Source organism: Garra rufa, chromosome 20 (assembly GCF_049309525.1).
Source record: "Garra rufa chromosome 20, GarRuf1.0, whole genome shotgun sequence".
In the NCBI taxonomy this organism is placed as follows: domain Eukaryota; kingdom Metazoa; phylum Chordata; class Actinopteri; order Cypriniformes; family Cyprinidae; genus Garra; species Garra rufa.
This window is the reverse complement of record NC_133380.1, coordinates 29187149-29213026: the sequence shown is the minus strand read 5'-3', so window position 1 is coordinate 29213026 and position 25878 is coordinate 29187149. Positions and strand designations below refer to the sequence as shown.

At 41.2% G+C, this 25878-nt stretch overlaps 1 protein-coding gene across 1 annotated transcript in view; it reads right to left on the bottom strand.

Moving 5' to 3' along the window:
• phactr3b (phosphatase and actin regulator 3b) overlaps positions 1 to 25878 on the bottom strand; it is a 91255-nt gene that overhangs the window by 6228 nt on the left and 59149 nt on the right. The gene's annotated exons all lie outside the window — the stretch shown is intronic.

The following is a 25878-nucleotide window of genomic DNA, read 5'->3' as shown; positions in this document are numbered from 1 at the left end:
CAGTGTTCTGTATTTCTAAACGACGCTGTCGAGAGACGTGTTGGGCGGGGATTTCATATGCATATGAAGAAATATATGCATGTAAAATTATGTAATCGCTTAACTTATTCAAGCAACAATATGCGTTTCTGATATTTATAGACACATAATGCTAAACGCTTCTCAAAAGGCAAAGGCTCGATAAATATTATAGTGTTGATGTCAGACACAACAGCTATTGCATCACAATTCCACTTTCTTTCTTTCTTTCTTTCTTTCTTTCTTTCTTTCTTTCTTTCTTTCTTTCTTTCTTTCTTTCTTTACCGACAAAAAAGTGATTTGAAAATTTACAAAATGAGGTTAAATTCATATTATCACACATACAGTCAAACCAAAAATTATTCAGATTATTTTTTGACTAGTGGATGCAGGACATTATAGGTCATTTATGTAAGTGAGGATAGTAAAATAAACTGTGACATTACCCAAAAATTGTTCATACAGTGGAGTCTAAGTAACACTGATTCAAATTTGATTTGACACTTTGACCTGGCCATGTTTTGTTACATACCTTTCTATCAAAGTTACCTGTCATTATCAAGATGAATTTGTTCTGACACATTTTGGAGTTCTTGTCATATTATATAACCATTTGCTAAACTATAGCAAATAAACTGTGATAATGTGAGAAATGTTGAAGGTGTCTGAATAAATTTTGGTTTGACTGTATCTTTATATATATATATATATATATATATATATATATATATATATATGTATATGTGTGTGTGTGTGTGTGTGTGTGTGTGTGTGTGTGTGTGTGTGTGTGTGTGTGTGTGTGTGTGTGTGTGTGTGTGTGTGTGTGTGTGTTTGTCAGGGAGGACTTAGAGCATGAAACATCTGCACATGAAGTCTGAATATAAAATTTTAGTCCAGCTGCATCTGTGACAAAAAACACACATGCACATGTGCTCACGCTTTAAAATTAAGCAGTGAGTCGTGATGGCATGAAAAAAAAAAATAGATTTGACTATTGTTCAGTGAGACATGAATGATCCTGTTTTATCTAATTTTGCTGTAAGAAAACAACATATAAGAATAATCCTCACATTGAAATGTGTGATCTGCTCATTTATTCTGCACCACCTTGCCCAACCCCCCAGGACACTGGGGCCCTATAGGTGACACTTAGTTATCACCTATATGATGGATAGTTTCATATCACTTCCTCACTGACAGATTCAGACCACATCTTAAGTCTTAAGTTTGATGAAACGTTGTGTTCACCCACTGTAATTATCACAGCACAACAGAACATGACGCCATGCATCGCACAAACAGCAGGTTTAAGGCTGACTCGTACACACACTGCTGTTAAAAAACACAGTTCCAAACAAGAGATGGATATTTTTAAATCTTGCCTGATTGGCCCAGGTCCTGGAAATATTAGCTGTGGGGAGATTAAACTGTGCCATCCGGAGCGGAAGCTCAGCTGTGATACCATATTCACTGAAGCCAGTCTAAATGCACTCAACGTGGGAAAAACGGAAATAATACTAAATAAATACGGCTGAATTTCATAGGTTTTTTGTTAGCACTTTACAGTGAGGTTGCATTTGTTAACTAAGAAAACAAATTTGGTATATAAGATTATTTGGTATATAAGAGGTCTTTGTACCATTAAAACATCCTCAAAAGCATTTATTTAATCAAGCTCCAAAAACGGCTCAATTGGATCAGAGGTGACAAACATTTGCATAAACACCTCCAGAGCAAGGCATCGATGAATAGTCATCTTCTCACCACAGACCTCTCAAATGCTCTTCTTGTCTAGCTCTGTGTGAACTCTGCGTATTCCGATTCAAGACAGTTGGGGTAGGCTGAAAAACGTCCATCTCATTTTCTCCTCCAACATCAAAATCATCCTACAACGCTGCAGAAGTACCGACCAAGTGTTTACAAAGTGAAAGTGCAAAGAAGATCAAACGCCCTTTAAAAAAAAAGGTAAAACAACAATGTAGGATAATTTTGAAGCTAAAGGAGAAAATGAGATGAGAGTTTTTCGACGTACTCTAACTGTCTTGATCCAGAATACACAGAGTTCACGCAGAGCTAGACAAGAAGAGCATTTGAGGTTAAAAAGTAAATAAATAGTAATCTTTTAAAAAAAATAACTGATCGTTTCATTAGATAAGACCCTTCTTCCTTAGATGGGATTGTTTAGAGCTCTTTCAGGATGCATTTAAACTGCATTTTGGATATTCAAACTCAGGGGCACCATAGAAGTCCATCATATGGAGAGAAATCCTGAAATGTTTTCCTCAAAAAACATAATTTCTTTACGGCTGAAGAAAGAAAGACAAGGATGAGAAAATTATCTGTACATTTTTGTTCAGGAAGTGAACTTCTCACTTAAGTAATGAAAGTCTTACTATAAAGTGTTACCGGTTTTCATAGATGGCTGAGAGGGTGGTTTGTTCCTGTTAAAAATGTGAAGAAAAAAAAAGAGACTTGAATACAGACTATAAAAAGGCACGGTGTTATTTTTTTTCTACATGTGAATCCTGAATAACATCCAGGATTTATTTCTGAAATACACAAGATGTGCTATACAAAGAGTGCTTATGGAGAAATGGCTATATATATCAGCACAATACAACATCTCAAAGGTGTTTAGTTCTTTACAATACAGAACACCTTGCTACTCTATTCAGACACACAAAAAGCCCCAAATCCGTTGATCTTGCTCCTTCCTGGTGATAACTTCTTCCACTTATGAAACATGAGGGCTTGATATATATTAAGTTCCCCATCGCTGTGTCAGAGCGATAAGCCGGTTACAGGAACAGCCCCTGATGGCAGTGTCAGTGAGGGGTTGTGAGTCAGCCTGGATTTCACGGCCTGCCATTGTCCAGTGAGCTGTGCCTTAATACCCAACCCTCGTTCCGGTCGACCCAGCAGAGGGGCCGACGATATGAAGGAAGCTTCAGACAGTCACTGACTGCATGGGTGGCCATTATGGCTTTGATTGACAGTCAAGTGTGTCTAGGACACCCTGAGGGACAAGGATGCCAAAGATCATTACAAAAGTTTACATCCATGCTTAGGAAGAGTTGGAGCGTTTATGTAACTTCCAGGGTGCTTCTTCGAGTGCCATTTGGATTCAAGAGTGGGTACTAAAAATTAGATGTACGGGAGAGATGAAGGAACTGAAATCTTGATTTTTTTTTCTCTAGGACATGTAATATTACACTGTGCCATTTACAGCATGCAATGAAAAGCTATCTGTCCTATTAGAACTAAATAAAAAGGAGAAATATTATCAAATTGTTGCTGAATATTCACAGTATATTTGGTATAGACAGTATCATCATAAACATTGCCCATTAAGTTAACAAAAGGCTGTGTTTTTGGACACAATTTAGACATGCTTTATTAGCGTTTCATTAGCAGAAATGATTGATTAATTTCTGTGAATCATTTAACTTTCTGGTTTAAATAATCTATTAAACAATTCAGTAAACAGTAAATTCATATTCATATCTGTATCACTCAAAATGTTCAAATTTGTCTCCAACTACCATTTTTCATTGTTTAAATTTTGAAATATATGTCATTCAAAAGTTTGGGATCAGTATGATCGCCTAAGTTCACAATTTTTTTAATCAAAAACAAAGTCAAAAGCTGTAATATTGTGAAATATTACAATTTAAATTGTATTATATTGTATATTTTTATGAATATTATATTTGATAAATATTCACAAATATTATTACAATATATTTATGGTTTTCAGCATCATTACTTCAGTCTTCAGTGTCACGTGATCCTTCAGAAATCATTCTAATATGCTGATTTGCTGCTTAAGAAACATTTCTGATTGTTATTATTATTACAGTTAAAAATGATTGTGTTGCTTTTTTTGACAAACAGAACGTTTGAAGAACATTTATTTGAAATTGACACTTTTTGTAATATTATAAATCTTTACTGTGATTTTTTAAATCAATTTAATGTGTCCTTGCTAAATAAATGTACCAATTTATTTCCAAAACCTTTGAATGATAATGTACAGTGCCTTGCGAAAGTATTCATACCCCTTTATTTTTTAACATTTTGTTATGTTGCTGCCTTATGTTAAACTGCTTTAAATGACTTTTCCCCCACATCAATCTATACTCCATACACCATAATGGCAAAGCAAAAAAACAGGTTTTAACATTTTTGCAAATCATTAAAAATAAAAAAACTTAAATGATTCCATTGCATACGTATTCATACCCATATCTGGGACAGTTGAAATTTAGCTCAGGAGCATTCATATTGCTTGTAGATGTTACTACACTTCGAGAGAAGTTAACATGTGGAAAATTAAATTCAATGGGTATGATCTGGAAAGACACACACATCTTAATGAAAGGTCTAACAGCTAAAAATGAATATCAGGGCAAAAACCAAGCCCTGATGTAAAAAAAAAAATGCCTGTAGAACTCAGAAACAGGACTGTAACAGGCCAAACATCTGGGGAAGAGTTCAGAAAAAAATTCTGCTTCACTGAAGGTTCACAGAAGTTTGTAGTCTCCATTGTAGTCTAGAAGACATTTGAAACAACCAGGGCTCTTCTTAGAGCTGGCCAAAAACAGCAATTGATGGAGAAGGGCCTTGGTTAGAGTGGTGACCAAGAACCTGATGGTCACTCTAGTTGAGCTCCATGATCATATATGCAGATAAGAGAAACTTACAGAAGGACAAACATCCCTGCAACAACTTCATCGATCTGGGCTTTATGGCGGTGTGGCAAGACTCAGTCCTCTCCTCAGTGCAGACACATGAAAACACACTTGGAATTTGCAAAAAAAGCACCCAAAGGACCCTCTGACTGTGAGAAACAAGATTCTGTGGTCTGAGGAACCTCAATTCCAAGCATTATGTTTGAAGGAAACCAGGTACTGCTTATCACCTGCAGATAACTATCCCAAAAGTAAAGTGTGCTGGTAGCAGCCTCATGCTGTGGGGCTGTTTTTCAGTGGCAGGGACTCATCAGAGTAGAAGGAAAAATATGCTCCAAAATATTGAGATAGCCTTAATGAAACCCGGTCCAGAGCATTCAAAACCTCACACTGGGCAAAAGGTACACCTACCAACAAGACAATGAGCATAAGTACCCAGCAAAAGTGGTTTATAGATAACTCTGTGAATGTCCATGAGTGGTTCAGCCACAGCCTGGGCTTGAACCCAATCAAATATTTCTGGAGAAACCTGAAAATGTGTTTGCCCTCATCCAACCTGACAGAGCCTGAGAGGTGAAGAGGTAAGAAGAAGAATGGCAGATAACTGCCAAATGTTGATGTGCAACTTGTCGCATCATACCAAGGGGTATGAATACTTTCACGAGACACTGCATATATGTGAATATTGCTGTTTGTATTTACTACGTAATTTCATACTGGTGCATAAAAAAAAAGTTTTTCTTGCATTCATTTAGTATAACCAGTGTGGAACCCATGCCTTGATTATTTCAACTCAATTTCAACTCAATACTGTTTTTTTACTTACATTATATACAGTAGCAACATAGCAACACTAGCTGTTTGAAAAGATCCTCTCACATTCATATCAAGAAATGTCAAATAGTAAGGCAGTGAAATATTGAGCCATGTTCAAAATGCCGTACCTACTGTACTGTTTAGTAAATATATAAATAAAGGCTTAGACATGAAAGCAATTTTATTCCAGGCTCGCTTTCAATAATTCATCAAATCTCTCGGCTGACCCCAGTTCTGCTCTTTAGAACAGAGCAACATGTGAGACAAAGATCTAGTGGCCTCGGTCTGTCCCTGCATAACCCACTACAAGAACAACGTGAGGTCTGATCTTCAAACGCCTCCACATCTATAGTCACTCTAAAGTGTGATACAGTGTGAGGTGGCGCCTGCTGTGCAACTCTTCTGATGTACTTCAGAAACGCACGACAGCTGTGAGGCACAACAAATACGACTGATTAATTACAAGAAAATGGATTTATTGGTCCGCTTTAAAGAAAGGACGCATGGTTTACCTCGAAAAGCATTATAAATGCTATGAGAAAGCATCTTTTTTGTCATTCTTCAAGTTGGGTAAATTGAATCCAAACAAGATACTAATTGCTTCATGCATTATTTTTGACCCATTCAGCTCTTTCCTTAAATAGATTGTATCCTCATGTGGCCAGAACTGGGAATGAACACAAATCGATTTGCTGTTGGGTTGAAACAATGTCTGCCACTGGAGGAACTCTCTATTTGTGGCCCACATAGCAACTCAGCCCTTTCCAGTGATTGATTTTCCAATACTGGGATTTGTATTGGAAGCACCTCAGTGGATTGGTGCTATATTAGAATAGTAATTTCAGCTGACAAAACATCATATTTCTTCTTCTCGATTTTGTACATTTTGTCAAAATGTAAAAAATTTTCACACTCATACTTTTTTAAAAACATGCACAGCTCAGTCGTTCACAATAACAGGAATGTATATTGGGAAACTACAGCAAGTCAGTTTAATTTTCTTCTTCAAAGATTAAACCAGGACAAAAGATTTAGAAAGCATGTGCCTTTGCATTGAAGATCTGGAATACGTAACTCTGATGCAATGGAATGTGGGTAGTGTCTAATTGGTTGTGTATGGTATTGTGCCTCTGATGACTTAATTAGCTAGTGTATTCAAATGTAAATATAGCTCTCTCACCGTGGGATGGCAGCTCTGCACAGTGGCAGTGTCTAATTCCAGGATCTGGGCTTTTTTGGAGATGTAAAGATGATGTCACATCCGGAGCTAGCGTCATGTGTCTCGTATGATATCTAATAGTTATGACTTCACCATGGGTCCCAAGGATTGGGCTGTTGCCTGGTTTCGAAGCTGAGCTTAATTTAGCAGAGAGAATACAGGCCAGGAAAACACAGTCAATAATATTGCTGTAGCGTTGCATGGGTAACTGGTCCAAACTGGCACAGTCAGGAGACAGGCTGAACGCCCATTACAACAGAGCGCAACCAAAGGTCATCACTCTGCTTGACAGTCCTGCGTTTACTATCAGAATGTGGGACACATTCACATTTGTTTTGTGGGATGATGAGTTTAATGTTTTTAAAAGTCAACAAAATGATTAAAAAAATGTAAAAAAGTCCAATAATATGTCTTTGAAATATTATGATTATACATTTAAAGGGGACATCAAATGGAAAATTCACTTTTATATGGTTTTGCATATAAATGTGTCTTAGCAGTGTGTGGACACAACCACCTACAATGAGAAAAATCCACTCACTCCTTTTAAATCTCCAAAAAACCTAAACAATCTCAATTATCAAGTCGTTTTAATTTTCTGAGCAGTATGAAGTCATATTGCCAACCTGATCTCATGACGAAAACACACCTGTGGGAACTTTTTTTGCAAGATGCGAAATACGTAGAGCCATTTGCGTTTCATGACATATTTGATGTGAAATGTCCACTGAGTGGTGCTAAAAAGGTGTTTTATGGTATGTTTTATGTAACGTTGGTTTTGTACGTGTCACCACAGTTCTGACTTGAAATGTTCGTTGAGTGGCGCTAATACTCTAATGCTCCATGATGTTTTAAAATAACGTACCATCTGTACCACACCTAAAAAGCAATTGCAAGCATGCTTTTAAGCTTTTTTTCGATTTCACTGTGAGTCATGTGAGTCACGGGATTCGTACCCAAGGATCCCACATCCTAAATCCAATTCCATGCTGAATTAGTTACCGAGCAATCTTGTTATATCTGGTGTTCCCATTTCTGACCCCCTGCCAAATTATTACCCCCTTTAGTTGAAATTGCTACATGATTGCCTAATCCTAATTAAGGAATGCAGATGTTTTTTTAGTTGGATGTTAAAAAGTGAACATAAGAGTCTTCATTTTCTCTCAACATCAGAGTCTCTGAGGATGCAGTAGATTGCATCTGAGTGGTGGGGTGAGCAGTATCTCATTATCATTTAAAGACACATTCACCTAAATGGGTCGCTGTGAACAGAGCTGTTTTTGACAAGCTAAAAGGGGTGTTGTTACATGACCATTGAGGAATTTTTAACCAAAGTATGTTGCAAACATTTTATGAAGACTCTAAAGAATCATACCAAATGGTGGAAAAGGGGCATCCGGTGGCCCCTTTAAATCAATTAAGAGATTGGTTTAGTTCAGTTAAGACTAACTGTTGTGTTTTGTTATACTTAGAGATTTAAACGTTGGTCGGTTTCGTTCCAAGTAAGCAATTATCAATACATAAAAAAACATCGCAGATGAAAAGTCTAAAAAGCTCTGATGCTCTTGCATATGCCGAGAAAAGTTACATGGATTTAGAGCTTTAAAAAAAAACATCAGGGAAGATACGATCGGTTGTCCTAAGTGAAAACTAGCCGGTTGCCAAAGAGTCTGATGTGAGTTTATGGGTCATGAAATCATGAGAATCAAAATGTTCTTGATATTACACTGTCACAGTCAGGCGGGTTGAGGACTGGAGATGGAGGAGGAGAACCGGAGTAAATGCAGTTATTAAAGTTTATTAAATAAAACACTGAATAAACAACCAAACAAAAACCAGGAGCATAAAACGGGAACATGTAACATCAACGGCGGACAGCTGGGAGTGATCAGACACAGACTTAAATACACAGAAAACAAGGCGTGGTTACAAACAAGGTAACGAGGTGACGAGGGGGAAATACAAATATGGGCAAGACTGAACCAACTAAACACAAACCAAAAGGGGGAGCAAATGGGACAAACCAAAAGTACTGGAAACAGAGGGGGAAAAACACTAGGAAAACAGAACAGGACAGGACAAAATACTGACATTACACCCCCCTCCCCAAAAGGCGCGTCTCGCGCCGTCTAACATCCATAGGGGAGGGAGGGTGGGCGCCCTGGAGACCACTAGACAGGGATACAGGGAACACAGGATACAGGGGCGGTCTCCAGGGCAGACAGTCCAAGAGGCCATGGTGGGTCTGGGGGGTCAGGAGGCCATGGCCGGGTAACCAGTCCAGGAGGCCATGGCGGGTCTGGGAGCTCAGGGGGCCATGGCCGGGTAACCAGTCCAGGAGGCCATGGCAGATCTGGGAGCTCAGGGGGCCATGGCCGAGTAAACAGTCCAGGTGGCCATGGCGGATCTGGGGGCTCAGGAAGCCATGGCCGGGTAACCAGTCCAGGTGGCCATGACGGATCTGGGGGCTCAGGAAGCCATGGCCGAGTAAACAGTCCAGGTGGCCATGGCCGGGTAAACAGTCCAGGTGGCCATGGCCGGGTAAACAGTCCAGGTGGCCATGGCCGGGTAAACAGTCCAGGTGGCCATGGCTGATCAGGGGAGTAGCCCCCCCCCCCCCCCAAATTTTCTTGGGGGAACCTAGGGCATAGTCCACCCAGGAGAGCACGGAAGGGCACGCAGGAGAGAGCACAGGCTCTGGAGGGCGCGTAGGAGAGAGCTCCGGCTCTGGAGGGCGCGCAGGAGAGAGCTCCGGCTCTGGAGGGCGTGCAGGAGAGAGCTCCGGCTCTGGAGGGCGCGCTGGCTCTTGAGGAGCGGGCTTTGGATGGCGCTCTTGAGGAGCGGGCTCTGGACGGCGCTCTTGAGGAGCGGGCTCTGGACAGCTGGACGACCCCAGCGGAGATTCAGGAGGGCTGGGCGTCTCCAGCGGAGACACTGAAGGAGCAAGCTCTGGGCAAGCGGACACTGGAGGGCTCTCTGGCGGCGCGGTCACTGGAGGGCGCACTGGCGGCGCGGTCACTGGAGGGCTGGGCGGAACCAGCGGAGACTCTGGGAGGCTGGGCGGAACCAGCGGAGACTCTGGGAGGCTGGGCGGAACCAGCGGAGACTCTGACTTGGCGGTAGCCATCTTGGGTGCAGACTCAGGCTTGGCGGCCATCTTGGCCGGGGACTCAGGTTTGGCGGCCATCTTGGCCGGGGACTCAGGCTTGGCGGCCATCTTGGCCGGGGACTCAGGAACGGAGGCCATCTTGGCCGGGGACTCAGGAACGGAGGCCATCTTGGCCGGGGACTCAGGAACGGAGGCCATCTTGGCCGGGGACTCAGGAACGGAGGCCATCTTGGCCGGGGACTCAGGAACGGAGGCCATCTTGGCCGGGGACTCAGGAACGGAGGCCATCTTGGCCGGGAACTCAGGAACGGAGGCCATCTTGCGTGCAGACTCTGGCGTGGCAGCCATCTTGAGGGCTGCTAGTAACATGGTGGCCATCTTGTGAACAGACTCTGGCGTTGTAGCTATCTTACTTGCAGACTCGGGCATAGCGGCCATCTTGCGTGCAGACTCGGGCATTGTGGCCATCTTGTGAGCTGGCGTGGCAGCCATCTTGTGAGCTGGCGTGGCGGCCATCTTGCTTGCAAACTCCGGCGTGGCAGCCATCTTGCTTGCAGACTCTGGCATGGCAGCCATCTTGCTTGCAGACTCTGGCGTGGCAGCCATCTTGCGTGAAGCCGTGGCAGCCATCTTGTGAGCTGATGCTGGCTTGGCGGCTGACTGGCTTGAACGCGGAGAGGAAGCCTGAGGTACTGGGCTTGAGCGCTGGGCGGCGGCCGGCAGACTAGAGCGCGGGGAGGAGGCCGGCCGCATCGGGCTGAGGACAGCGGCGGAGCTTTGGAGGATGACTGGGGATAGGAGACTGGGCTGGCGGTTCGATCCGTTGGAACGGTATGTGGAGGTTCTCGGCTTATGGCAGGCTGGCGCGATGTGCTGTGTCCGTGAGGGGACTGGAAGATGAGACCGACCAGAATTTGGAAATTCTTCAACTTCAAAATCAGATCCATTCAAATAGAGAATCAGGTTTATTAGCTCGATCAAGGGGAAATTACAAGAGGGAAGATTGCAGCGAATGGTCTCATCATCCAGCCCCAAAACAAACACAGCACCAAGAGCAGCCTCGTGCCAGCCTACCTGATGGGAGAGCTCTATGAATTCCTCCACATATCGCTCCAACTCACGACCACCTTGCCGTAGTCTCCTCAAAGCTGCCTCAGCCCGACTCATCTTCTGTTTTGGTCCGTCGTTCTGTCACAGTCAGGCGGGTTGAGGAGTGGAGATGGAGGAGGAGAACCGGAGTAAATGCAGTTATTAAAGTTTATTAAATAAAACACTGAATAAACAAACAACCAAACAAAAACCAGGAGCATAAAACGGGAACATGTAACATCAACGACGGACAGCTGGGAGTGATCAGACACAGACTTAAATACACAGAAAACAAGGCGTGGTTACAAACAAGATAACGAGATGACGAGGGGGAAATACAAATATGGGCAAGACTGAACCAACTAAACACAACCAAAAGGGGGAGCAAATGGGACAAACCAAAAGAACTGGAAACAGAGGGGGGAAAACACTAGGAAAACAGAACAGGACAGGACAAAATACTGACACACACATATGAGAGGTTACTCTACAATAAAAACATACTACAAAATTCAGAACTCAAAAACAACTCAGTTTAAAATATGAATTATTCTTTTCTGTTTGAAATCGGGACAATGGTGACATTACTGTTTCCCCGTTAAAAATTCGGCACTACTTAGATTTCTTGTCTTGTTTCCAGACAAAATATCTCAAATTCTTAAATCAAGAAGGATTTTCTAGATGAGTAGAAATTATTTTCTTGTTTTCAGAAAAAAAAAAACTAAATTAAGTGAGTTCTTTCTTAGAACAAGCAAAATAATCTGCCAATAGGGTAAGCAAAAATATTTTATTTCAAACAGAAAACTGTCTAAAAAAATCCTTCTTGATTTAAGAATTTGTAGATATTTTGGCTGGAAACAAGACAAAAAATCTACGTAATTTTTTTTTTTTTTTTTTAATTATTCACCCTTATTTGTTCCAAACAGACCTCTATTCATCTTCAGAACACACACAAAAAAATTATTAAAGTGCTTTCCGAGATTTTTCTAAACTGACACATTCAAAGCTCAGAAAGGTAGTAAAGACATTAATAATATAGTCCATGTGACATAAGTGGTTCAACCTTAATTTTATAAAACTATAAAAGTACCACAACCTATGTGTGTGGATTCCTCTGCAAACAAGGCGCAATGTCAATGTACTCTTGTGAATGTCCCTCAAAGACACGGAAGAGAAGAAATTGTTGAATAGTTATTTTTTGTTTTCTTTGCCCACAAAATGTACAGCTTCATAAAATTACGGTTGAACCACTGATGTCACATGGACTATTTTATGGATGTCCTTACTACCTTTCTGGGCCTTGAATGCGTCAGTTGTGTTGCTGTCTGTGCAGGGTAAGAAAGCTCTCAGATTTCAGCAAAAATATCTTAAATTTGTGTTGCGAAGATGAACACGTCTTACAGGTTTGGAACGACATGAAGGTAAGGAATTAATGACAAAATTTTCATTTTTGAGTGAACCAACCCTTTAACATGCATCTTCATTGTAGAGTCAAGGGGAAGTTCTGAACAACTCATGTCCATCAATCACAAGAGCTGTATTGTTGTTATATCATTATATTATTAGTTTGTGAATCCATGAGCTGTAATGGGTGTAAGGGCTCAGGTACAGAGTGTTTTACTGCTTTTAGTGAATCAAGCCAGTAGCTAAACAATCATGTTCACGCTGTTCCTGTTAGTAGGGTGAAAACCACCTGTTGCCTACATTTTATATACAAAAAGTTCATTCTAGATCAGCACAAGTCTATCAGAGATTTGATTTCTGCATTTTTAGAATTAATAGTATTTTTAGACAAAATTACTGAAATTTTATGGAATTTCGTACAGTGGTTGAAAATTACTTCTACTCACTCAGTAAGCAACCACCTAGCAACAGCCCTGATCACCCTAGCAACCCATAAAAAGTACCCAGAACACTTCAGCACTGTGCCGATGAGATCTGTAGACTCAACCTGTTCCACTCACGTTTTGTTCATGTAATGTCAAAATTACATTTACTCACATGTCATCAAAAACACTAATGAGGCAGAGACGTGTACAAACGTGCAATTTATTGCAAGATTGTCATTCAGCCCTAAAACCTGAGCACTGTGGGAACATGTACACTGTGAATTATATAATATGCTTGTACTGAATGTTTTGTTTCTGCCTTGAAGGTTGAAATCATGCCTTGATTTTAAGGTTGTACTGTACAGAGGATTCCTGAGAAGCCTCGATTAATATTTCAGCAGCTAAAAGAGAGACTCCCCTACACTGCCACCAGAAACAAAAAACACATCCAGCTACTATTGACTGGTGGCCACTGTTGCCTAGCAACTCCAGCTGCCATTGCATGCTGTGGAGAGGGTAATGAGCCCAGTGTGCACTGAACTGGAGTCTGAGTCGTGAGTTGTGATGTGAGCTATAAATTGTTCCTTCTATAAATAGCAACTGACTGGATTTCTACATTGGGTGTTTTCTAGAAGAAGGAACTATTCCAGGCTATATATTCCCCTGCATTGTGCACTACAGCATGACATTCATGTGATTGGTGTCAATTTATAGATCATGCAGATTATTTTTTGGTTCAAAAGGCATTGCAGTTTTCAGGGGTGAACACATGGCAATCCTTATATACTTTACTAAAAACATTGGGAGCTAAACAGGACATCTGATGTCATCTTCTTTTAAATATAATTAGTAAATGATTCAATTTTAAAAAATAAAATAAGATTATGTAAGGGATAATGTCCAATCTGCTAATCATTTTCAGCCTACAAGAGTGACCAGGATCTGATGTTAAGCTGCTTGGCAAATAAATAAATAACTAAATGTGCATGAAATATTAATTTGAGATTAAATAATTCAATTATGCAAGAAGAAAGAACGTACAGCGTTATGTGAGAGATGTGAGACTAACACAGCTGGTATTTAGGAAAGTGTTTGTAACAGTTACACAATGAAGCAATACATAAAATCGTATTATACAGTCCTTTATGATCAAAAGCATTTATAAGGACAAGATAGCTCTATTTATTTACTCATTTATTCTCACAACGATTATATTATGTAATAGTGAAATGCTTTAATAGCAACCTCAATATCTTTCTCTTCCCTTACATAAAGCATGCATGTCTTCAGTGTCTTCTTATATGGTTCTATAAAGAAACTTTACCATTTATGGATCTTTTCCATTGTGCAAAAGGGTCTTTATAGTTGAAAAAGAAAGGTTCTTTGAGACTACTAAACGAACAGTTCACCCTAAGGTTGCCCACACTGAAAAAAAATAACTTGTAGGAACAAAAATCTTCGTAACACATTTTAAATACATTTTACTGCTACTGCTCTGTACAATCTACTTACTATTGAACTTCACATTCATAAAGAAATATTACATAACTGTATATAATTTCAAATGTAGAATTAAGTAAAATCTACTTACTTAAGTAAATTTAACAAAGAACTAAGTAACTTTAGCTTGATCCATGAAAGTTTGAGTAATTTTAACTTAGTCAAAGCTTATTTGGCAACACGTTGATTTTACTTTACATAGCATCTAATTAAACCATGCTTTTAAAGCATATGTTACTTAAAAACATCTAAGCAAATCACACATAATTAGTACTGCGGCACTCACCCGAGCACAAAGACTTCAATACTTGGTACACAATACACAATGATGGTAACATTGTGTGGTTCATTTTTGAGTATGAATGTTTCATTTTGGGTAGAAAAAGAACTCCAGATGTAACAAAACCACAAGTTACTAAATCTAACAACAAAAGCAATGGTAAAACTGTGTACAGCTGGAAAACGGGCCAAAAAATATATTATTTATTCATGCCCCAATGCATGATGGAAACACCAGTATCAGACAAATTGAGTAGGTTTTACTTAATGTTATAATGTTGATGATAGAAGATCGAGTACCAATATAGAATTTTCTTTTCTTTCTTTTTTTTTTTTATTATTTCCTGAACTAACTTTTAATGTAGAAATTAGTCTTTTTCTGTAGAATTTACTACATCACTCAGAATAATTTTATCAGTGGCAACTTCTAAGATCCATCTGAGTTTGTTTCCTGGTGTGGTATTACATCATTTGCTCACCAATGGATCTTCTGCAGTGAATGGGTGCCATCAGAATAAAAGTCCAAACAGCTAATAAAAACATCACAATAACCCACAACTAATCCACACCACTCCAGTTTATCAATTAATATCTTGTGAAGCCAAAAGCTGCTTGTTTGTAAGAAACAAATCCATCATTAAGATGTTTTAAACTTTAAACCATTGCTCATGCCTAAAATACGTCCATAATCCATAATATTGCCTCCTTCAGTGAAAAAGTCATCTGGTCTGAATCAGGAGAGAAATATACACAAAACAAGCATACATTACAAGCCAAAACCGTTTTATAACAAACATGTCTGTGGATTTTGATGTGAGAAGACAACAGGGGATGGACTTTTTCACCAAAGGAAGCCTTCTCCAAATCCAGGAAGGCCTAAGAGTGTTCTATTTTTAGTATATAATAAATATTTAATAGTGTATACAGTGCATTAAAGGGTTAGTTCACCCAAAAATGAAAATTAGCCCATTATTTACCCACCCTCATGTCATCCTAGGCGTATATGACTTCCTTCTTTCGGACCAATCAAAATCCAATCTGAGTTATATTAAAAAATGTCCTGGCTCTTTCAATCTTTATCATAGCGATAGGCGGGTGTTTTGTCTTCAACAGGCCAAAACAAGTCCAATAACGCGCATCCATCCATAAGAAAAAGTGCCTTACACAGCTCCAGGGGGTGAATAAAGGCCTCCTATAGCAAATCGATGCGTTTTTGTGGGAAAAATATCCATATTCAAAATGTAATAATCACTTTAATCTAGCTTGCGTTCACTGTAAACAGAAACCGTTCCAGGCGGATGACGTTTGATGTCGGCTTTGCGCATGCATCTGTGAGTCTCGTGAATGCCAACGTTTGTTTACAGAAGCAAAGGAAGCTAAGTTTCCTTACTTTAGCAAAGGAAACTTGGCTTATATCGAAATTCTTCAACATTTTTTTTTTTTTACAAATCCTCATTTTGTACTTCTTATTTGTGACCATTTTTTTGTTTTAATCTCTCCACTTGTGATTCCACGTTTGTCACTTCTGAGCAGCGGATGCGCAACACCGACGTCCTACGTCCTAGTCATTCCCCCAGAGCTGCTTCTGTGTACAAGAGTGAGCGCAAACTAGATTAAAGTGATTATTAGGTTTTAAAAATGGATATTTTTCTTACAAAAACGCATTAAGTTGCTATAGGAGGCTTTTAATTCACCATAGAGCTGTGTGAGGCACTTTATATTATGGATGGATGCGCTTTATTGGACCTCTTTTGACCTGTTGAAGAGAAAACCCCGCCTATTGCCATGATAAAGCTTGAAAGAGCCAGGACATTTTTTTATTATAACTCAAATTGGATTTGTCTGAATGAACGAAGTCACGTACACCTAGGATGGCTTGAGGATGAGCAAATAATGGGCTAATTTTCATTTTTGGGTGAACTAATCCTTTAAGTTTTATTGTGATTTTAACTCTGAAAGATGGATGACCATAAATTCAAATTCAAATGTATGTTATTTTTTCTTTACAGCAGTTAACAGTGACCATTTCTGTCAATCACTTGCAGCTTCACAGGTCTGTGCTATTTTTATAACTGTTGTATCAACAGAATGGAGCGCTGACAATCAAAGCTGGTGCCCTAATCGAAATCTAAGTGTGAATCTGGCTGTGGTTTTGTGGAGCATCTGTGAGTGGGCGTCTTGTTATTCTAGCACCGAACCATCGCGACAAAACGAACATGCAGCACTGCACGTTAAACAGCCAGCTGTCATATTCTCCACGTCTCCATCACGAGCTCCGCTCTGCTCCCGTGAACACAGAGCGTTTGCGGAGGACAGGCGATGAGGTGAGGCGAGGGGAGGGGGGAGCGCTGAGGTCTGTGAGTGTGGCCATGCATAATTCATTAGCTCGCCTGTCTATATTTAGCCACAGCGCGAGTCCTTTGGGCATCACTGTTTGAGAAGGACTATTGATAGTAAGGTCATCCCAGGAGGGGCTCAAGGATCTGCCGCCGAGACAGGTCGCAGGCACGACGTAAGATCGTTACGGCAAGCCAAGGTCGATGGGGAACAGTGGGTTACTATGACAGAATGGGATTGGAAAGTAGCAGCATGGTGGGCTGTGAGGGGGCCGAATGCAATCTCTTCCTCCTGGAGGTAGCAACAGTGACGTAGAGGATTGATCAGGAGTCCTGCTGCGGTTTTTCAGTGCGACTGACAATGCAGCAGGCTAAAAATAGCACCAGAGAGGGATCCCCCTTCCCGGCCAACCCACTGCTCTGCACTTGGCGCAGTCTGGCACAATTCAGATGCTGATGTGCAGGAAGCAGTGTTACACAAGAGCACGTACAAAGTGAAGTTACACAACAAAGAATGAAAAGCTCATGTCAATTGATTCAAATGACCAGACAGAGGTTTATTTCCTAACCAGGCCACTGCCAAATCTGTTATATAATATAACAACAAAACTTAGAGTAGTACTATAGCTTTAATAAAAGACAATGGATACTCTATTTAAGCAGTAATGCAGGTGTCAGAATGTCTAGCCACTTACTAAAAAATGTATATAGAGAGCAAATCAGGAAGCAGTGCAATCCATTGTTAACCAAAGGTTTTTTATATGTATTTTTTTATTTTGAGAGTTGTCCTGCCACAGATTGCTGGAACTGGCCACTATCACTGCACCAATGCCATACAGACATTTTATTTTGGCAAATTGGTTAGATTTTTTTGAAAACATTTAATGTCCGTTAATGTTTTGTTATGGTTTTAGTTTCAATTAACAATAATGAAAGGTTTTTACTAAATGCAACTGGATTTTGTGGATATACTGATGCAAATGTGGTACAGTGCATTTCCTCCTGAATGCTTCCTAATAGCATGTTGTTGGCTTACAGATAGAAGCACAGTAAATAAAACTCAGCACCTCAAAGACACAGTGCTGCATACATTTGACTGAATTTGTTACATTGTGTGTGTTATGTTTACTACAGCAGAGAAATGCATGGTTTTGGGAAGGAACAAACACTGCTCTTACTGGGATGTTTGTTAAAAAAAAAAGTAATATTGTGAAATAATATAGCAATTTAAAATAATGGTTTTCTATTTGAATGAAAATGTACTTACAGGCTATGAGTCAGAAGCGCCAGAATGCCCTTGCAAATATATAATTTAGTCTCACATGATCATTCAGAAATCATTCTAATATGCTGATTTACAGTAAGATCACTGTTGGAAACTGTTGTGCTGATATACACATACATGCATAAACAGCAGTGTATACTTTACAGTTTTAATCTAAATCATACTCAACAAGAATATATGTGTACTTTTACTGTAAACTGTTGTTAAAAATATCTTGTTTGTAAGTAAGCCTTATAAATCTTATAATTTCCTGTCAAAAACAATAAAAAGACATTACCATTAGTCTCTGCATGACTCGTCACATATGATTGTAATTTAGTTTTTTTCTTATTTTTGTAAATAGTTACAGTATGTACAATAGGATGAGAATACAAGTACTGATCATCACTTATCAACTTTTTATTTAACCCATTGTATACGAATGTTAACACTGTAAGGCTATGTCTACATTAATCGAGACACATTTGAAAACAATGTTTTTTGTTTTAAAACGTTCTCTGTCCACACTAGCATTTTCAAACATTTTCCAGAAGTTTCTCATCCACACTGGAATGTCGGGAAAATGCTAAATTCGCCTTACTGCACGTGTAAAACCTCATAAAAGATTACTGATATGATACAGGCGTAACTTACATCATTTTAACGCAATTATTCTGGCAGGATAATTTTATTTATGAAAATATCTCATTGCTGACTGAAGTTGAACGCAAATATATTGCATGTTATTGGTCAAACTACCATTGTATCATTACCTTCCGCAAGTATGAAAACAAGAAAACAAAGCCAAAAACCTGGATATTTTAGGCAATATAGAAATCCCGGCCAGGACTTCCCTCCCAGAAAAATGGCACATATGGGTACCCTAAAATATGTAGAGAGTGCAAAGTAAGTAGCAACAGTATGAAAGTGAATAGCACATAACAGGCACGATAACTGTGTATAAACATAGATATCTATTGGCACAATATGCACTATATGACTAAAAATGTGTCATCGTTTTCAAAAGCCTACGTTTTCACAGTCCACACTACAACACGAAAACAGTGTTTTCAAATTTATCTACTTTGATTTTCCTTGACAAAAACGCTGTCTCAGTGTGGACAGAATGCCAAAATGGAGAGAAAAAAAGATGTGTTTTCAAACAAATGAAGGTTTGAATTTAAATAGAATTTTCTTTCTTTTTTTCATTGTGCTGTGAAAGTTTGATGATTCTGTTAATCAAGCTGTATCAGATGGACCAGATTGTGCAAAAGTGCTTGGAACTGTATTAAACTATACTCAAAGGATTGAAAATGAAAAGTGAGACCTTTCAACTGTTTTGTCTAGACAGCATTAAGATAGCAAATGAAAACTTTGTTTCACCCATCTCTTGAAGACTTTCTACGTCAGATTCATTGAAATTCATCAAATTCTTCCAAGGCCAAATGATCGATACTTCAATTAAACATAATTAAGATCCCATTAAGTCTGCTGAGCTATTAAACAACAACCTCACAGCAATAAGAGCTTCGTCCCGGTACCCAGAACAAATTGGTCAGAGCAGCATGTTTGGCTTTTGCGGAAAACTAGGGCATCAGGTTTCTGTTGACCAGTCATTCTTGCTAAAGATGATTTCCCAGCTCTGGACAAAAGACACAAAGGGTATGGTACACACGGCTCCCCTGCTGTCATTACGAGAGGGGGAGTCGGCACCTGTGTTTACCCAGAGAACTCGCAGAGCTCCGGTTACACAGTCGACTGGTCCGCTCTGGATATGCTCTGCTGTGGACTTTCTACTTCTCACAGTCTGACTCACAGCTGAGCGCATGGGTTATGAGATCTGTTCACATGCTTTCAGTATGCATCGGTTTCTTAAGTTTCTTCTTGTAACGCCACATAAGTAATTAAATACCATCATTAAGTTCTCTTCATATGTGGTCATCCAAGCATCTCCATGCATTTCTGTACGCAAAACATTGATCAAGTTCAGGGGTTTTCAACATTTACAGATCCAGGGATCCCCAACCAGACCACCAGCCAACTGTCAGTATTTTGTCCTGTCCTGTTCTGTTTTCCCAATGTTTTTCCCCTTCTGTTTCTAGTCCATATGGTTTAGTCCTTGTCTCCCCCTTTTGGTTTGTGTTTAGTTGGTTCAGTCTTGCCCATATTTGTATTTCTCCCTCGTCATCTCGTTATCTTGTTTGTAACCACGCCTTGTTTTCTGTGTATTTAAGTCTGTGTCTGATCACTCCCAGCTGTCCGTCGTTGATGTTACATGTTCTCGTTTAATGCTCCTGGTTTTTGTTTTGTTTGTGATTATATTCAGTGTTTTGTTTAATAAACTTTATAATATTCATTTACTCCGGTTCTCCTCCTCCATATCCACTCCTCAACCCGCCCAGACTGTGACAGAACGACGGACCTGAACAGAAGATGAATCGGGCTGAGGAAAAACTGTGGAGACTGCGGCAGGGTGGCCGAACGTTGGAGCGATATGTGGAGGAGTTCCTCGAGCTTTCACATCAGGTGGGCTGGCCCGATGCTTCACTCGGCACTGTGTTTATTTTGGGACTGGATGATGAGATTATTCGCTGCGATCTTCCTGCCTGTCAATTCCCCTTGATCGAGCTAGTCAATCTCATTCTGTTTTTAAATGGGTCTGATTTCGAAGTCGAAGAAATTTGTCCGATCAGTCTGACTAAGTCTCATCATCCAGCCCCCTCTGCGGCACAGCACATTGTGCCAGCCCTCCATAAGCCAGGACCCCCCACATACCGTGCCAACGGTTCGCACCGCCAGCCCAGTCTCCTATCCCCTGTCATCCACCAAAGCTCCGCCGCTGTCCTCAGCCCAATGCTCAGCCTCCTCCCCACGCTCTAGTCTGCCAGCCGCCGCCCAGCGCTCAAGCCCGCCGGCTACCTCTCCGCGTTCAAGCCCGTCAGCCGCCAAGCCAGCGTCAGCTCACAAAATGGCCGCCACGTCAGCTCACAAGATGGCCACCGCGGCTTCACGCAAGATGACGCCAGAGTCTGTAAGCAAGATGGCTGCCATGCCAGAGTCTGTAAGCAAGATGGCTGCCATGCCAGAGTCTGTAAGCAAGATGGCTGCCATGCCAGAGTCTGCAAGCAAGATGGCTGCCATGCCAGAGTCTGCATGCAAGATGGCCACCATGTTGCTATCTGCCCTCAAGATGGCTGCCACGCCAGAGTCTGCACGCAAGATGGCCTCCGTTCCTGAGTTACCGGTCAAGATGGCCTCCGTTCCTGATTCCCCGGCCAAGATGGCCGCCGTTCCTGATTCCCCGGCCATGATGGCCGCCGTTCCTGAGTTCCCGGCCAAGATGGCCGCCAAGCCTGAATCCCTGGCCAAGATGGCCGCCATTCCTGAGTTCCCGGCCAAGATGGCCGCCAAGCCTGAGTCCCCGGCCAAGAGGGCCGACGTTCCTGAGTTCCCAGCCAAGATGGCCGCCAAGCCTGAATCCCTGGCCAAGATGGCCGCCGTTCCTGAGTTCCCGGCCAAGATGGCCGCCGTTCCTGAGTTCCCAGCCAAGATAGCCACCAAGCCTGAATCCCTGGCCAAGATGGCTGTCGTTCCTGAGTTCCCAGCCAAGATGGCCGCCAAGCCTGAATCCCTGGCCAAGATGGCCGCCGTTCCTGAGTTCCCAGCCAAGATAGCCGCCAAGCCTGAATCCCTGGCCAAGATGGCCGCCGTTCCTGAGTTCCCGGCCAAGATGGCCGCCAAGCCTTAGTCCCCGGCCAAGATGGCCGCCGTTCCTGAGTTCCCGGCCAAGATGGCCACCAAGCCTGAATCCCTGGCCAAGATGGCCGTTTTTCCTGAGTCCCTGGCCAAGATGGCTGCCAAGCCTGAATCTGCACCCAAAATGGCTACCGCCAAGTCAGAATCTCCGCTGGTTCCGCCCAGCCTCCCAGAGCCTCCGCTGGTTCCGCCCAGTCCTCCAGTGACCACGCCGCCAGAACGCCCTCCAGTGACCGCTCGCCCAGAGCCTGCTCATTCAGAGTCTCCGCTGGAGACGTTCAGCTCTCCAGAGTCTCCGCTGGGGTCGTCCAGTCCTCCCGAGCCCGCTCCTCAAGAGCGCCGTCCAGAGCCCGCTCCTCAAGAGCGCCGTCCAGAGCCCGCTCCTCAAGAGCGCCGTCCAGAGCCTGCTTCTCTAGAGCGCCGTCCAGAGCCCGCACCTCAAGAGCGCCGTCCAAAGCCGACGCCTCCAGTGCGCCCTCCTGCTCGCCTTCCAGAGTCAGCGTGCCTTCCAGAGCCGGAGCTCTCTCCTGCGTGCCCTCCAGAGCCGGAGCTCTCTCCTGCGCGCCCTCCAGAGCCAGTGTCACCTCCAGCGCCCCCTCCAGAGCCGGCGCTTTCTCCAGCACGCCCTTCCGTGCTCTCCTGGGTGGACTATGCCTTAAGTTCCCCCAAGAAAATTTTTTTGGGGGGGGGCTACTCCCCTGATCGGCCATGGCTTCCTGAGCCCCCAGATCTGCCATGGCCCCCCGGACTGTTTACCCGGCCATGGCTTCCTGATTCCCCCAGACCCGCCATGGCCTATTGGACTGTATGCCCTGGAGACCGCCCCTGTATCCTGTGTTCCCTGTATCCTTGTCTAGCGGTCTCCAGGGCGCCCACCCTCCCTCCCCTATGGATGTTAGACGGCGCGAGACGCGCCTTTTGGGGAGGGGGGTGTAATGTCAGTATTTTGTCCTGTCCTGTTCTGTTTTCCCAATGTTTTTCCCCTTCTGTTTCTAGTCCATATGGTTTAGTCCTTGTCTCCCCCTTTTGGTTTGTGTTTAGTTGGTTCAGTCTTGCCCATATTTGTATTTCTCCCTCGTCATCTCGTTATCTTGTTTGTAACCACGCCTTGTTTTCTGTGTATTTAAGTCTGTGTCTGATCACTCCCAGCTGTCCGTCGTTGATGTTACATGTTCTCGTTTAATGCTCCTGGTTTTTGTTTTGTTTGTGATTATATTCAGTGTTTTGTTTAATAAACTTTATAATATTCATTTACTCCGGTTCTCCTCCTCCATATCCACTCCTCAACCCGCCCAGACTGTGACACCAACAGGGAACCCCAGTATAAAAAATCTAGATTTTCTTTCTTTTTTTTAACACTTTATAATTAATACATTACATAATGTTTAACAGACAACTGAAAGGGTCATATGATGCGATTTCATGTCTTTGTCTTTAGAGTGTTACAAGCTGTTTGTACATAAGATCTGTACAGTTGCAAAGATTAAAGTCTCAAACCCAAAGAGATATTCTTTATAAACGTTAAAACTCAGCCACGCCTTCCTAAAATGGTTCATTCAAACACGCTCCCACAAATCTACGTCATTGTGTGGGAACACATGAAAATCACTGCCCAAATGTATACGCAAAGAAAGGTGTAACTTTAATTCTTGCTGTAGTATTGTTGCAGCCATGTCGAAGAGACACTGTGTGCTTCGTTGTGAAAGCGAAAGTACTTTGTTTGGCCTTCCAAATGAGTACACAACTAGAAATCAGTGGTTATTATTACAACACTGTTTCAGAACAGTACAATGCAAATATTCAAGTATGTACAGTTCATTTTACGGAGGACAGTTTCTTGAAACTGAGAGAGTAGCCTACAGTGTTGGCTGTGCACAAAGGCTGTTTCTATAAAGTGGTGCAATTCCAACTTTGCAAGGACTTTCTGGCACTTCTGACTCACAGCCTGCAAGTACGTTTTCATATTTAAAGAATTTGCTACTGACTATTCAAAAGGGAGTGTAGAGTAGTGCTTGTTTGTTATTTCCGATCACAAATGCAGACATGGTGTTATGTTTGTGCAACGCGGCGCAACGAGTAAAAAGACAGTATGAGTCATTACAATCTGTAATTATGTCCTCACTGGATGCTACAAATGCCTCATTTCTAATGGGTTTTATTGTTTTTGTCTCATCGTGCCGGGACACAGCATCACAACATGGTAAGAGGAGTAACATTTCTGTCACGTGCTTAAGGTATTTTACCAATCACAACACACTGGATAGCTGGCTTTCAGAAAGGCGGAGCAGAAAGGAGCAACAATAATGTACAGTATGTGGAAAATAATGTGTTTTTTGGACCTCAAACCGTGTGACCACATCGCATCACACCAAATACACAAACTAATGTTCTTTTTATCAACATCCTATCCAACTCTAATTAGTGTATTAAACTTCCCCACAGACCCCTACAAGATCTAGGATATTCATTATTTTCGTTTTATTTATTTATTTATTTTTTCAATATTATCTGTTTAATATTCGTATGTTACAGTGTTACACGTAAAAGCAGAAATATGCAACTTTTTAAATCTGAACATACATAAATAACTTTTATTTAATTTGTTATAGACAAATGTATTTGTTTTTCTCAAATTATATTTGATATTAAGTTATATTTATGTAAATTAATTTTAAATTGTGATTTAATATGAGAAAAAAAAATCCCCAAAGACATAAACATTCATACAATGTAACATATATGTCCCAGTCAATATAATATATAGATTTTTTTACTTTTTACAATTTAATTTTACCATAAAAAGCTAAATTAGCAATTACTTTTACTTGAGACAAAAGTAAACCCATTTAGTTAGTCAGTTTAGTTAGCTTACTATAAATTAAGGCAACTTTGAAAGGCCGAATGTCTACAAATGTTACCTCAAATCATATAGTTTCATGAAAATACACATCTCATACATTTCTGCAACACTGTAATTACGTACCTTACTGCACGTTTCCTGGCAGTTTCAAAATAAAATGTCCAGAGAGTGTCGCTAAAACACACGTTCAATATGCGAGCGTGGCATGTTTTTATTACATTGGTACAGGCACGTATTGATGCGTTTTTATTACACTGCTTGAGCTACGCATTGTTCAGAATTAAATTATCAGGGGAGTGTTGCTAAAGGTTAATGCTCTATCTTGCTCTATCTTGTTGGAAATAATATATAAAAATGCATTTGCTGATGCAGCCATGCTATTTTAACTTCCTTATGCAAATTTGAGCTGTTTTGTCAATCCGTAGTTTCACGAGGTTTGTATCAGAGCGCCTCATCATTTAAGTGCAAAGCCGTATCATGTGAGCTACTGAGCAAACCTACTGAAATTGAAAACTCATGCGTGTGAAGCTGTATATGCGAAGGCAACGTTCAAAAGTATCAGTTTTCAAATCGTGCAGGATGTTAAAATTGTTTTGAAGTCATAACATGATATTCTGCAAGTAATTGTGTGAAAATTAGGTTTTATTAATTAAAACTCTGTACCAGTAAATCATACTTTGTGTGAAAAGGAATAAAAGTTGTCAAGAGTGTTAAAGCCCCACTAAGTAACTTTTTTTTACCTTAAAATAATGTTTCCGAACTCGTGTCAGTGGTTCATCAACTCATAACAGGGTGAAACGGCACTTTCGTATTCGCTTTGCGACCCTCTATCGGCCATAACAGCACTATGTAAGTTTGGGTCGTCAGGTCGCGGTTTTGTAGTTCAAATGAGACTACAAATGCGACTTGCTTCACGGCAGACTTCACAAATGGTTTTCATACTTTCATAAAGTCATACAACATACTCTACCTTGTCACTAGACATCGTTATTTCCAAAGCCGGTCCTGGATAGCCTTTCAAACAAATAACGTGCATGTGACATGATGGTAGGCTAAATTATTTACGACAGTGGTAATGGACAATTCTGCTTCTAACCTGTAGAGGGAGCATT